The sequence below is a fragment of the Myotis nattereri genome (genome assembly GCF_964212035.1).
Source record: "Myotis nattereri genome assembly, chromosome: 11".
In the NCBI taxonomy this organism is placed as follows: Eukaryota; Metazoa; Chordata; class Mammalia; order Chiroptera; family Vespertilionidae; genus Myotis; species Myotis nattereri.
Genome location: NC_138086.1, coordinates 76,861,501 through 76,876,383, shown reverse-complemented (window position 1 = coordinate 76,876,383; position 14,883 = coordinate 76,861,501).

Sequence of the window (14,883 nt, the reverse complement as noted above, 5' to 3'; positions counted from 1 at the left end):
TCATATTATGGTGTCAGTATCCATGTGTGCGCCTGCCTCCCGCGCCAGCTTGGGATGGAATCCTGAGAGGAAGCACAGACCAGTGGCCAGAGGGCTGAGAGTAGGGCCTTCTGTCTGCCCATCGGGGGCCAGAGGGCTCGCACTCAGTATGAAAAGCCAAGGAGTGGGTTCCCACGCTCACCTGCCTTAGATACAGATTCAGGCTTGTTGCTCGCTCTCATCACAGAGCAAAATGGCCACGCAGCCACCCCTCCGGGTCAAAAGTGCCCGTGCTGTGGGGGTTGAGGCAGGTGTGGGAGAACATGAAGCCCACAGCAGCAGAGACGTGCGTGTTCCTCAGAGTAGCAACGCCACCAACTCACCGCTGAAATGCATTTGAGGGGCAGATGGCGTTGTGAGGTCCCTAATATTACTATCACTTTTTTGGGGGGGGGAAAAAGCATTCGTAGGTCAAACAAGTTTGAGAAATGCTGCATAGTTGTATATTAAAGGCTCTGAGAAGTCCTGAAGCTTTTTAAAGAAGGACATCCATGTCTTTGCTCTTGTACCTGAAACTAATACAAAATAATATTCCATGTAAAATGTCATTGAAAAGTCAAAATAAAACAAAAAAATTTTAAATGAAAAAAACATTTTGGATGTAACATTCCCAAAATACATCTGGCCATGGCCCCTTCCTCATCATCTCTCTTTTCCACGAATCACCCCCAGTATTCCCACCCTAGGTCCACTTTAGGAAGTGGAAGCCTGGTTAAGCTCAGAAGCAAGCAGACCTGGTGGGCTCTCAGCTCCCCCATGTCTAGCAACGAGGGCAACTCAGTCTCAGGACCTGAGGTTCCTTCCCTCTGTGAAAATGGACAGTAATAGCCACCTTATAGGCTGTCATGAGGACTACGGGACAGCGTAAGCAAACCCGTTGGCCCTCATTCAGTGCTCAGGAGTCACCAATTCACTTTCTTTCCACATATTGCCTTGTTTTTACCCTCCAGCCCTGCTCTTACGGCCTTGGAACCTCTGACAACAAAGTCAATGTCAGCTGCATGCTCACTTGCTTTGTAGGCCACCAAACACACACCAAGCTTTACTGAATCTTTAACTAAACCAACCGGAAACAATACCCTCTTCAGGCACAACAGCCACCCTCCTGTGTAACCTGGATGTCAGAAGACCACGGCTCAGACGATGAAGCCGAATGTCCTGGCGCCTCCAAAACGCCCGGTTATAAATTCGCCCCCATGAGAGGGGACTGGGGCCACCGGGGCACTAGCCAGAACACACCACAGACACAACCCTCGTTCTGTTTCTCTTCCTTTGAATGAAAATATGTCTGATGCTTCACCTACAATGAAAATATCCTACATGTTGTAAAAAACAAAAGTCATCACACGCTCCATAGACATGCAGAGCCGTGAGATAATTGTGCGTCTCGGCCGGTCGCTGTCCCACCCCGCCCTCCTCCTAACCAGGTCTCATAATGCGCGCCTTGTTGTGTGGCAGCTCCCAACATGTTCCTCACAGGAGGTTTGCAATGGCAGAGCGCTGCCATAATAAACACTGGCCACCAGAGTCTTCTATGGGAGGCAGGCCGGCTAGCCTTGCTCATATTCCCTGCCCTTGATTCAGGATTACATTTCACATTTTTAATCAAAGATTCTAAGTCCTAAGAACTCTAAACCTTGAAACCGATACCCTTTTGTGAGAGAAAAACTAGATCGGAACTGTCAGAAGGAGTGATCAAAATGACATGGAGCCCATCGGATGACGTGTGTGTGAGAGGTTTTCCTGAGTTCAGCTGCCAGGAACACAGCAATATGTCTTATCTCCCCCAAAGCCCCAAAGCCACTGTCCCTGGCCAGGCAAACCGAAATTGTTTGAAGAAAAAATAAAGGCACAAAAGGCTTCTGAGGAAATTCACAATTAAGCCCACAGCTTGGACCAGTAAGAAATGGGGAACCCAGGAGGGCGGGAGGCAAAGGAAAGCAGAAATTATTTATACAAAAGATCAAATCCTGTGAAAGAGAACTCTAAAGAGACCAGGTTGTTTAATTATTCTACCCTATTACCCTACCAAAGATTCCTTCAAAAGGAAGTGGGTCAGGACTTAGACCTTAGAAATTTAATTATTCTACATAATTTTGCTGGAGGAGCATTTGTTAGGATGTAATTAGACCTTCAGCTTTGATTGAAAAGGGAGCCTACTTTTTAAAAATCCCTTTACAATGAAGTATTGGTAATTTTGCTTGGGGGGGTCACTGATGAGAAGTCTCCTAGGTCATTTAAAATGCATAGTGCAGCAGAGTGAAATCTGCAGTTAAGCCATATGGGACATACTGATTATAAAGTCGCTGTGTTCTGAAAGTCAGCTGGAATGCCATTCACCTTAACCCTTACAAAAAAGATTCGGAAAGGGTTTGGATGCATTCTCCTGTCTTTCTAAAAACTGCATCAGGACCACGAGAGAATGAATCACTGTTCCCACTTCTTCACCCTCCCTTACCCTGGCCCCGTTACGGGCCAAGTACACTGCCTTGCTTGCACAGTAATAGTTTAATCAGAGAAGTGGAATCATGAGGGAAACACTGGATTTATTACAGGGATTAGTTCTTACTCGATCTTGGGAGTAGGTTGGGCAGTCCATGTCAGGGTGTCGTGCTAACATGTGTAGGCCTGAAGTCAATGGAGCCAGCACGTGGGAAGGGAGCTGTATGTGGAGTGGAGGAGAGCCATGGCGCACTGGGGCCCAAAGGCTGAGTTAGCTCCCACAGGGGTGTCCCCTGACTCCCAAGCCCCCAGTTTTCATGTAGATCTCCACAATTGCTGATGCATTTCCCTGTCCTGGGAACTGCCCATGAACCGGCCCATGACTTGGAGAAGCTGAAGAACTAGATCAGGTAGGAGCTAAGCTGGGCTGACTGCTGCCCCATGCCAAGGTCAGCCAGCAGGCCCTCAGCAGTGATTTGCGACAGTCCTAGACCTGACTGTGGCTTCACTTCCACCTTCCAAATCATGTGCATGGCTTCCTTGTGGCCACCCCAAACCAGAACCATGCAAGGAAGGGCATTCTGAGATGCACGCGTTCAGCCTAGCTATGCCAACAGGCTGCCCCTGGCTTTGAGGTCAGCCATGTGACTGGCCTTAGCCAATGGTGTGCAGACAGAAGTGAGCATAGCAGTTCACTATCCCGAACTTGAGACTTTCATTTCCACCTGACCTGGACCATCTTGAGCAGAACTGAAGAGATAACCAAGAAGCTCTGTGCAACCCCAGCGGTCACAGCCAGAAGCAGAAGACCCCAAGCCAACCTGCAAACGTGAGAGCAACCATACATGATTGTTGTAGCCCCTGAGTTTGGGGAAGGAACTGACACAGACCAGCCTTGACTTTGATGACTAAGGACTCATCTCCAGACCCATTTCTCTCATGACCCCAACTTCCTGCAATGGACCAGGCCCCTGCCCACAAGCTCATCCCACGGAGTGATACAGACTAAACCCCAGGACGGGATTCTAGCCCATCCTCATTTCAGGACATGCCCCTTTTTAAAAATAGCTGGAAACAGCTTAAACTCAACATTAAACCCCAACTACGGCCACAACAATACAAAACCTTGAGAAACACAGTTTAAAAAACGCTTAACTTCTGCATGAAGACAAACCTGAAATCTGATTGAGGACATGCATAAAGGAAAAGACACATGCTGTTCTTATGAGGGAGGAAGGAGCATTGTCAAGCGGCCCAATCTACAAATTAAATTATGAATGTCATGTAATCGCACACTACAAATCCCAAGGGGGTGTGTGGTGCAGAAAGCTCGCTAGCATCATGTGGGAAAAGGAAGGCATGGGAATAGCTGAGAAATACCTCCCCAAGGTGAGGAAAGCCTCAGAACCTCACGGTGAAGGTTCTTCTTACCATGAAGAACCAAGAGGTTCTTCTTGCCTCGAAGACCTCTACTTCTCTTAAGGTCATGCCAAGGAACTCTGTGCAGACTCAATGAACGCTTATGAGATAGGTGTCTACACACACGGGGTGTGTGTGTGTGTATGTGTGTGTGTGTGTGTGTGTGTGTGTGATTTTGCTTGTATTAACTTCTGTTTTCAGGCCTTCCTTTCTATTCTCTGAGCTACTTTAAAAGTCTGAAAACTGGGATTTGTCCCTGGGCAAGAGAGAGCAAAATGAAGCAACCCCGTAGCCTCCAAAGACACCCCTGGTGGTGCAGAAGCTGTCAGCTGCTGGGTTGTGATTTCAACTCAAAACAGACCACTGGCCAGGCCAAGGTGACAGAGGGATGTGAAAAGTGTCAAGTTTGCAATGTATCTGAGGTGGATAGAGCTCAAGTTGGGTAGTTTGGTCTTTAATAAAAAGGCTTCACAGACATGGAAAAGCCTCCTGTTTTTAGCTGTGAAAGCCCTGACTATCATGGAGTCACATGCCAGCCACAAAGACTCAGCTCGGATTTTCCTGCCTGCCAGGCTGTTCCTTACACAAGAAGCATCAGCAAAGGCTTTACCGAGTAAGATTTTGTGAGAGAGCTCAAGCAAGTTCCATTGGCCAATAAATAGTCCTCAGCCCTTCTATGGGCCAAGGTCAAGGGGAACCCAGAGAGCAATCTGATGGGAATTCTGCTCCCAAGACGCCTGCAGCAGAGGGTGGGGGCTGGATGGGGAGTTAGGTCTGTGGATGACCCATGCAGGGTTGGATGTGGCTCCTAAGGCAGCTTAGCCAGGCAAAGGGAGAGGGTTTCAGAGTAGAAAGCCCTGCATTTAAATCCCTCTTGTATTGACTGATCACCCTGAGCAAATTACCTGGCGTCTCAGAGGCTCTACTTCCTGTCTGTGGAAGGAGAATAATCCTGGCTCCTACTTGATAGATCCTGGCGGGATTAAGTAAGAAAATTAGGAAAAGCCCTTCACACTGTGCCTGACACACAGAAGCACTGCGTAGACACTGATGTAAGCGAATGCTGTCAGTCTGATTGTAGACGCATTGAACAGGCCGCAGGGATGGGGATGGGCTATTCATTGAGCCTCGGGAGCTTGCAATGGGTTTTTCACAGGAGGTCATGTTTGAGCTGGGGCTTCCAGGTTCAATGGAATTTCAATAGTTGAGGAGGAGGGAGGGCTTTCCGGGATGAAGAAGGAGAATGTGCAAAAGGATGGAGGTAAAGAATGACATGAGAGAGAGAAGGGAGGTGAGAGAGAGAGGGTGGGCTCAGGTTGTGGGTACCCTGTGCCTACAATGAGGAGCAATGGGCAGTCATGGAAAGTTGTGATGTAAGGGCGATCCCCAGTTAGGTAACATCCATTTCTTATTCACCTTCCCCTTCTAAATTTGAAACCTTCATACTTAGAGGAAAGCACACATGGGGTGGCTAAGAAGCAGGTGGCCCCAGAATCCTCATCCACTTCAGATCCCATGTGGTGTATTTCACTGTACCATGTGGGACCTATACTTCCCACCAAACCCTGGTGGCCCAGCTGTTCCATTTTCCCAGAGCCCCTTCAGGTATAAGAAAATATTTTTCCTCTGGGAGTCTACTAAATGTCATGTCTAATTTAATCCCAAATACATTTCTACAGGAAAAGAAGTCAAATGAGTAAACCTTTCCGATGTCCCTGATTTCCTGTTTCCCTTGTCCTTCACCCACATCTCCGCTCCATCTTTTTTGCGAGGGAAGTAGAGCGAGCAGGCAGCGAGGAGGGGGCACCACCACTCACTAATCTGTTTTCCATCCTCGGCTCCGGGTTTCTTTCTCTCCGACCTGCCCTGGGACAACACAGATGGGACGGTGCCAAGGGGAGACCCACTTATTTATCTTAGAAGCATGAATTACCTCCAATGATCAGAATGCCAACTATATCCACGTGAGCCCCTCTGCCTCTCCTTAAACATTTTGGTTTCCTGAGCTGCTCATTTAAGTGTTAACAGGATAGCAAGAGGCCAGAAAGGGAGAAATTTAGTTTTGCTGTAGATCAAAGCCTCCATCCCCTTCCACCTCTGTTTCCTCTCTGCTCTTCCCTGTGGGAGAACCTGAAATGACACCGATCAGAGTCGGATGCTAGGAAGAGCCCTGGTTAGGGACTGGAGACCTGGCTTAGTGCTGGGGTCCAACCCCAGCAGGTCCAGGGGTCCCCAAAGGTGTAGACAGAGTCGGCGAAGAAGGAATGACACGGAGACAGCGTTCAGTTGATCAGCAGCCTTGCCAGGATCTCTAGCCACAATCTCCAGCCAAGTCCTGTGTCCATGTTCTCTTGCTAGGTTCTCCAGGTTCTCCAGCCAAGTTCTGTCACCAGGTTCTCTAGCCAGGTTTTCCAGCCAGGTTCTATCCAGGTTCTCCTGCCATGTTCTGTTGCCTGGTTCTGTCCAGGATCTTTTGCCATGTTCTCTTGCTAGGTTCTGTCTCTAGGTTCTGTGGCCAGTTTCTGTCCAGGATCTTTTGCCATGTTCTCTCCAGCAAAGTTCTTCTGTCTCTAGGTTCTGTGTCTAGGTTCTGTGTCTAGGTTCTGTGTCTTGTTGTCTTATTACATCTGTATTTATATCAGTTGATTCCAATCCTATCAATCTCTATTCCAAAGGTTAGGGAGTTTCTTATCTCCATTCCAGAGAGTAAAGATTATGTAGCTTAAGCATGATTGTTCGTAGTTAAAGTGATTAATTACCCGCCTGGCACTTAGTTAATGGGGTTTTATTCCCTCCCTAACTTCAGGGGAAAATCCCTACCTGGGGAAACAACCTTTCTCAGAGAGGTGACCTTGGTTAAAACACAGAGTGCCAAGAAGGTGAGCAAACATATTAAGAACAGTATGTCATATATGCCAGGTCCCTTGAAACAGCAAGGATGGACCGGCTCCCGGCAGCTTAGCATTGACCTGACACCAGGTTCCCATGAGGAGCCAAATGCTCATACCCCAGGACTCACATTCCATATCTGTTGGATAAGGGGGTTGAAACGATTATCCCCCAAGATCTCTTCCCATTCTCACTGCAATGATGTCAAGATTCCAACTCAGTTTTACCTTTTGCTTCAGAATCAGTTTGATCTCAAATTATTTATTGAACCTCCTAAAAGTGTGGCCAGGGCTCCAGGCTGGTCTACGAACTGTGACTGTCTGAGATGAGAAAAGCAGGAGAGTTGAGAGTGAGCATCAGAAACTTCCTGGCAACGGGACATGGTCGCAACACCCAAACATGTGACTCATTTGGTTGCACTTGCACGGTGAGTTGCATGTGTCATGAACCATGTCCTAGCATGTGTAGTGGAACCACAGACAAAATGGAATGGAAATAAGAGGCAAATACTCCAGCCAGGTGATCAAGGTCAGCATCAATAGTCATAACATGTTGCTAGTTTGAACCCTTGATATAATGTGTTGAAAATGGTACTTTACCTCTGTCATCTTGCCCAATAGCTCATAACCCCAGTCTTAGCATGAGAAAAACATCAGACAAATTCCCATAGTGAGACATTCTACAAAATACTTTGACCAATATATCTCAAAACTGCCAAGGTCATAAAAAACAAAGCCAGTTTGAAAACCTGTCACAGCCAAAAGGGAATAAGGAGTAATGCCGATTAATGTAATATGGTGTGCTGGAGGGGATAGTAGTACAACAGCTTAAGGACATTAGGTAAAAAATTAAGAAAATCTAAATAACCATGAACTTTTAGTTTTTAAAAAAATGAATCTTTACTACAGATAATTGAACATACATTAATTTATTTAGTTCTCACAAAAGCCCAAGAAAGTATGGAGAATAGGCGTTATGGTTGGATTTGATGGCCGAGGAAACCAAGTTAGTGACATTTGCTGAACTGTGAATGAATAAGGTTTGAGTCCACTTTTCTTGACTTCTCTCTGTTGTTTTTATCTACTTGTTTTTATGAGTAGATAGACAGTTATAGAAGTGCAAGGTATTTTCTGGTTAAAATATGCTTGATGTCAAAAGATTAGAAAGCATATACAAAAATAAAGAGACCGATTCCTTTAAAAATATCACCAATAATTTTCCAAACCAGAGCACACAGTTGCTATAACCTTCAGATTCCTTTTTTTTTTTTTCTGAGCACTTACTACTCCTACATGTGATGAGGAAAGAGTGGGTACTGAAAGAGAGAGAGAGAGAGAGAGAGAGAGAGAGAGAGAGAGAGAGAGAAAAGAGGGCCATCTACAGGAGGTCAGGAGATGGGACCCCCAGTGGAGGTGCACAGCCAACCTGCTGGAAAAGGAGGGGGAAGAAAGACTAGAAGCTTAAAGGAAGAGAAGGAAGCTTTGTGTAGACCAAAGGACCTCATCTTTTTTTTTGCCAAAGTAGGATTTGAGATCACTACTACTTAGGAGGGGACAAAAGTATGGTCAGTGTTTGGGGAAGATACAGCAAGTCTGAAGCATCTGCATCGTCATCTCTCAGCTGCGTCTGTGGAACGATGACCGCACTTGGACAAGTTGCTTGAACTCGGCATTGGTGCACCTTCGACCTCACGACAGCAAAACCATAAAGGAAGCCCTGCAGTCACCAGCCCATTTCCTCAAACCTGGCACCAGCTGCTTCGTCTACAAAGGACCGAATTCGACGGTTCCCACACAGCCACGTGACTCAGCGTGGGCCACATTTGTAACCATCATTTGCCAGAGAAAAGACGTGCCTACTACCTAAACTTATATGGGCTACGGTGTGATATTTCAACAAAGAGCCTGAGGACATGAGGAAAAGAAGAACCCATTGCAAAATGAAAAATAAAAAAACAACACAACAACAACTTCCCGGTGAGAATAGTTCTTAAAAGGGAGGAGCGCAGGCCAAGAGGTAGCACAGTTGTGTCCCCACATGTGAAGACTTAAGACTGATCTGATAAGTCTGGTGGGCACTGCTTCTTGTCAGAACGGTATTCCCCCGCCCCTCCTTCCTTGGAAATGAGCCCCAATATGGTTGGAGACAACAATATGACAGGGAAAAGACTATATTTCCAAGCCCTCTTTGCCGATGGGATGGCGTGTGACATAGTTCTAGTGAAAGGATGAAACTATTGGGTGAATTTTCCAGAACAGCTCCTCACAGTGTGGGGATGGGAGCAGAGGGAGAGGCGGAGCTCAGACTCACCCGTCTCCTGCTGATTCACCCTTTGTCTGCTCCCTTCATCCCTCTGAGGTTGTGAAGAAGGTGCCAGAGGAGAAGTGGCAGCAACCACTGGTCCGCAGTGAAGAAACCAGGAGGCCACCAAGAACTCGATGCTGCCCGCCTTCAGCCACTTCCCAGCTCAGCAGCTGGTGCCCCCAGACAGCTCATCACCTAAGGAAAATAGAACCAGCCACTTACTTAAGGCTCTGCATTTGGGGGGCTTTGTTTCTCTCAGTTGAATATAATCCCCAATCCATATACTAGGCAACATTTCATTTCCATCATTCCCTTAGAAATAGTGCATCTGAAATTTGCTTGTACTCGAGTTTCATGTAGCCAGTGCCCCCGGAAAGAACCAGGCCATCCTTTGGGGACTTGGCAACCCTCTTGGAGAGCTCAGTGTTTTGTTTGGGGGTGTCTGTCGTTGCTGTAAAGCGAGCTGAGCTACATGCACAACATATGATAAGCATGAAGCAGCCCAACGGGTTTTATTGGTTTTCCTTGGGCTTTGGTCTAAAAAGGTTTCTTGCTGAGTTGATTTCACCCCCGATAACTTCCTTCACACTCCACTTCCTAATCGAAAAAGGCCCCCATCAGGGGAAGAGAAACAGAGAGCGAGCCTTTCCCAGCCCTCTCCTGGGACTCCTTAGCTCTTTACTGCACCGCTGGGCTGGCTTAGCAAAAGCAATGCGATGTGCACAACTTCCTGGCAGCCTTCCACGCGTCTGTCTGCCTCATCAGAAAACTCCAATCAGCGAGGCCGCGGGCTAAAGGGAGTCTGGTCTCACTGGTGGTGTTGCCACACTTTGTTCTTTCTCTGATCCGTTCTTTTTTCACAGTGGTTTTGTTCTTTTTCAGTCCTCAAAGCTGACATGGTTTTGGAAAGTGAAACGTGCTCCCCTAAATTCTGGCCCGCACTCCCTCAGGTGAAACTCTCCAAGTCATTAACCCTAAGGTAAGTCTCCTCGGAGGAGGGCTTTTTGTATTAGACTCCAAGAGCTACCATTCCCAAAGCCTTGATTTAGAAATTGTTGTTAGTGCAGCTTTTCTAAATGAAACCAAATGGGGAAGGCCAATACATAAACCCAATAAAAGCAGAGTTGAAGGCGGGGTGATTAAAGTGAAGGCGGGGTGAGGGGAGGGAAGAGGTGTATGAGGGGTAGACAGCCAAGAGTCCTCCAGATTAACCATAGCCTTTCCCCTAGGGCGGTGGTCGGCAAACTGCGGCTCGCGAGCCACATGCGGCTCTTTGGTCCCTTGAGTGTGGCTCTTCCACAAAATACCGACTTCTGCGCATGGGCCACGAAGTTTCAATCGCGCTGTATGTGCGCGCCCGCACGTGGGATTTTGTGGAAGAGCCACACTCAAGGGGCCAAAGAGCCGCATGTGGCTCGCGAGCCACAGTTTGCCGACCACTGCCCTAGGGGATCCCCATGGGGCATCCTCCAAGGAACCCTGAGGTTCTGAGGAACACATTTTGAAAACTACTTTGCCAGTAAGCCTAGAATGGCAGGAAGATGTTTAATCATTCTCTTAGATGAGCGCATGAAAGACCACTTGAATTCAGGGCACCGGGGACTTGTGATGAGTTTATTTAAAATCTTCCCTCCATTTCCAAATCATGTTGCTCATCCTCAAACCCCTCACATTTTGTTTGGATTTGTTTTCAGTGAGCTTATACACCTGGTTGATTTGCCAAACCTAAATAGACTTGCATCGTGACTCTATCTCCCAGCATTTTCTAAGTTGCAAAGCACTGACTCTGCTACACAGGCGATGGCCATGTTACCTGTGACCCAAGGTAGCAGCTCAGAACTCGGTCTGGATTAAGGGCACATTCTATGGAGATGCTTAGGTGTAAATAATAAGTATTCCCTCGCCCACCACATCAAGTTATTACCTTCATAGACTCGAAGGTCTTGCTTTGCCTTTCTCTAATATCTGCACGCGGTCTCAAAACGGACAATTTCCCTGACCTCTTCTTTTTATCGCTTTTAATCCTCACCCGAGGATACTTTTCCATTGGTTTTTAGAGAGAGTGGAAGGGAGGGGGAGAGACAGAGAAACATCGATGTGAGAGACACATTGCTTGGCCGCCTCCTGCACGTACCCCAACCAGGGCCAGGGATCGAGCCTGCAACCGAGATACATACTCTTGATGGGAATAGGACCTGGGACCCTCCAGTCTGAGGGCTGATGCTCTATCCACTGAGCCAAACTGGCTCGGGCTGACCTCTTTTATTTCCAACTCTCAACATCCTGTAAGCATTTACCAGCAGGCACACCTAGGAAGACAACAAAGACCGTATGCGTCAGAAACTTAGTCTCCTTCCCAGCAAATTGGGAAGAGTGAGGCCAGCACTTCTAGAACAGCCCGGAGCCAAATGAAATGAGGTCACCAAAGTACTTAGCACAGTGCCCAGCATGCCCTAGAGTTCCGTTCCAGACACGGCTTTCCCCTTGTTCTTCCTTCTCCTCACCGTACGGGCAACATGAGAGGACGTAGGTAAAAGTGCTCCAAACTATTTAGAAAACTCAGAGTGGGTGTGTGATCAGCGCTCACAGGCTCACGGCCCCTGGTCCGGCGCTGACTGTGCCTCTGAGCCCAGAACGGTGACTCTTCCTCATTATCACACACACGCACTCAGCTTTCTTTCTCTGGTCGGTTTGGCTTTGATTCCCTTGCCAGGCCCGTGAGAGGGGCCTGTCCACATTTGCAATGACGCATCTATTCGGCTCTGACAGTAGAAGCTTCCACTTCATTCTGCAGGAGCTGGCTCCTTAAAAAGACTTCCCCGGACCAACTGCAGAGTTCAAAGTTGAAGTAAAGAAAATGTTTCCCCTTTCCTGCTCTGATTTGGACCCATTTTCGGTAGAGACCACCCCCGCCCCCAAGTGGCGTTCCATTCAAAGTGGGCGCCAGAAGCCATTTCCACCCAGGCCTCATCCTGCCACCCTGGAATTCCACCACGAAGCTGTCTTTGAATGACTCCAGTGGTTAGAAGCGCTCTTGCACTGCGAGGTTAGTTTGCAAAGGTCTGTGGTATTCACGTGTGTGTGTTTGTGTGTGTTCACACTTATGTGAGCACACCAAGATTTTGATCACACCTGGTGAACGAAAAACGCCAATTGCTGTCTGCCCTCCAACTCCACCTTGCTTTTTAACATTTCAAAGAACACTTGTCATCTGCTTCTTGCTGAAAGCTAGAGGTAGTGGGACAAAGAGAATATTTTGAGTTCCTCTTCCAAGCCAGACTCAGCGCTAGACACAGATGCCATTTTAATCCATGCAACCACCCTTGAGGTCAGGCGGCACTATTGCCATGTTAAGTTGAAGACACTGAGGTCAAATATTACAGATGTCACCATGCCCCAGGAAGTGGAACTGTGTTTTGTTCACTTTTGTACAAGATCACAGTTCCTGACATATCGCCAGGACTCTCTCAGGAGGCTCAGCTGAGGGTGGGTATGGCGTGATGACTAAGATTAGAAACTCAGACCCAACTGAAGGTGTTGGTGAGCGATCCCAGGCTTTTGCCTGGAGAAGGCTTCATCCATGCAGTGGGGAGAGGGTGTTGTCTGGATTCCTCCATGGCAGGTCACAAAGAAAAGTGGGCTTTCGAGTCGGAGAGGAACACCTGGGCTCGACTTCCCACTCTGCCAGCTACGAGCTGTCATTTTGTCACCGTATATGACCTCTTTGAGCTCACCTCTTCCATCTGAAACAAGCGGAGCTAACAGGATTCCTCTCAGGCAGTCATCTTCCTGAGCATTAAATGAGGGCATATGGGAAACTTCCTGGCTCTGATTGTGGCATAGCACGGATGCTCCATAAATATCTGCTCCTTCCTCTTCTCCCCACTCCAACCCACTCCCAGACTCTCTGTCCGGTGACAGGTTTGTAGGAAGTGCCACCACACCCTCCAGTGTTCACAAGCTCAATGTCCTTAAGGAAGCGGAGCAGTACCTAGAAATGATGATTTTTAAACATTTTTCAAAGCAATGAAGCAAGAGTATAGTACAGTGGAACTACTGTCTTCATTTCACGTTTTTTCCCCCCGTAATTGAAACCATTTTCAAGTTTTATTTAGTACAAAATTAATTTCACATTTCCATCAAGGAACGCATGTGCATCCCGGGCTGACTCAGACTTTCCGATACAGAAATTCACAGCACTCCTTGCTGGTGTTTTTCAAGACAAAGACTTTCTGCCGAGGAGAGCGTTGCAGTCCTGCTGCTCGAGCAAAACTAAACCTCCACCATGATGCACCGCAGTCTGGCCTCCGTGTTTCATAACATGGAGCTGATTTAAAAGCTTCCTACATGGAGTTACTCAGCCCCGATGGTCTGGTTTCCCAAATAAAAAAGCACAGCTTGGTTTGCCTTAGAAATAAGTTCCTCTTGAGCTGAACTCAGAAATGACACTGGGCTCCCTTGCCAGGGAGAAGTACCCATATGTCAACATGTGTGGGCAAAGTTCTGGCCACGGAGACCGCACTGATGACCCAGACAACCCCAGGACACTCTCACTGACAGCTTCAGAGCGGGGACCCCTTGCTGGGTTCCTTCCTGGGCAAATAAACATGGAGGCTGTGCTTTGGGACCTGGGGCCTACGCATTTTAGGGAGCACTCCCTGCTTTTAGTCTCCAGAACATAACCCAGGATCGGGAAAGCCAGCCAAACTGGGGCAGGTGAGCAGGGGCAGGGGCCAGGGAAAGGGGGAAGGGCGTGTTCTGGGCCCTGGGTGTGCTCTGGGCACCTGTGCACATGCAGCATCAGTGCACCCCCCAGGCCTGAGCCCCCAGATTCTGCACCTGCCTCTCTCCAGTGCTGGAGTCAGATCACCCTCAGCCCTGGTCCTGCCCAGGCGGGAGCACCTGGCAGCCAGGCCCAGGATGCCATCAGCACTCGGTCCCAGCACAGGGAGACCTAACACTGTTCCATGGCTCAGCACTCTTGTTTCCTGAGTCCTCTTCCTTCCACCTCCGTCGAAGTAAAACTCACTTAACATAAAATTCACCATTTTAACTGTTTTAAAGTTTACAAGTCGGGCTTTTAGTCAACTCATGATTCTTCACCACCAGCACCACGCTCTAATTCCAAAACATTCTCATTACCCCCAAAGGAGACCTGTACCATGAAGCAGTCGTACGTTCCCTGCTGGCCCCCGCCCCTGGCAACCAACAACTCACCTGCTTCTGTCCCTGTGGGTCTGCCTATTCTGGGCAAGGGACACCCCCGCAGCAGTATTGCCCTTGGCCAAAACCATGAGAAATGAAGGCCAAGGCGACCTCAGCCTTTGTAGGATACCAATGTATCTTCAGCAAAAGGGTAAACTGCCCTCAGAGTAGATTCAGTGTATTTTGTCCTATTATCTCCCTAAAATCTGCCTGTGACCTTGCATGAAGCCAGGACTCATGATCAGTCAGGCATGCATACGTGGACCACTACATGTGTCTAAGTATGTCCGTGCATGTTACTGTACACACATGTTGTTTACACAGCAAGGCAATGTTCCATAGTCTCTGTACTCAAAGGTTTTGCTATTGTCAAATGAGAGAAGTACCCAATATGGTTTCCAGGGGAAGGAAGGGCTCATGCGGGCCGGGTTCCTGGGAGAAGCAGCACCACCTCACTTTGGCCAGGCCCCCCTCGCCCTCGGGCTTCATGGACACTGGGCCTCTGCACCTACCCGCTGGGCTTGAGGAAGCTCAGGGAGGCAGAGGCGGGCATTGATCTGTCTGAGGCCTCCTGGGAGCACAGTA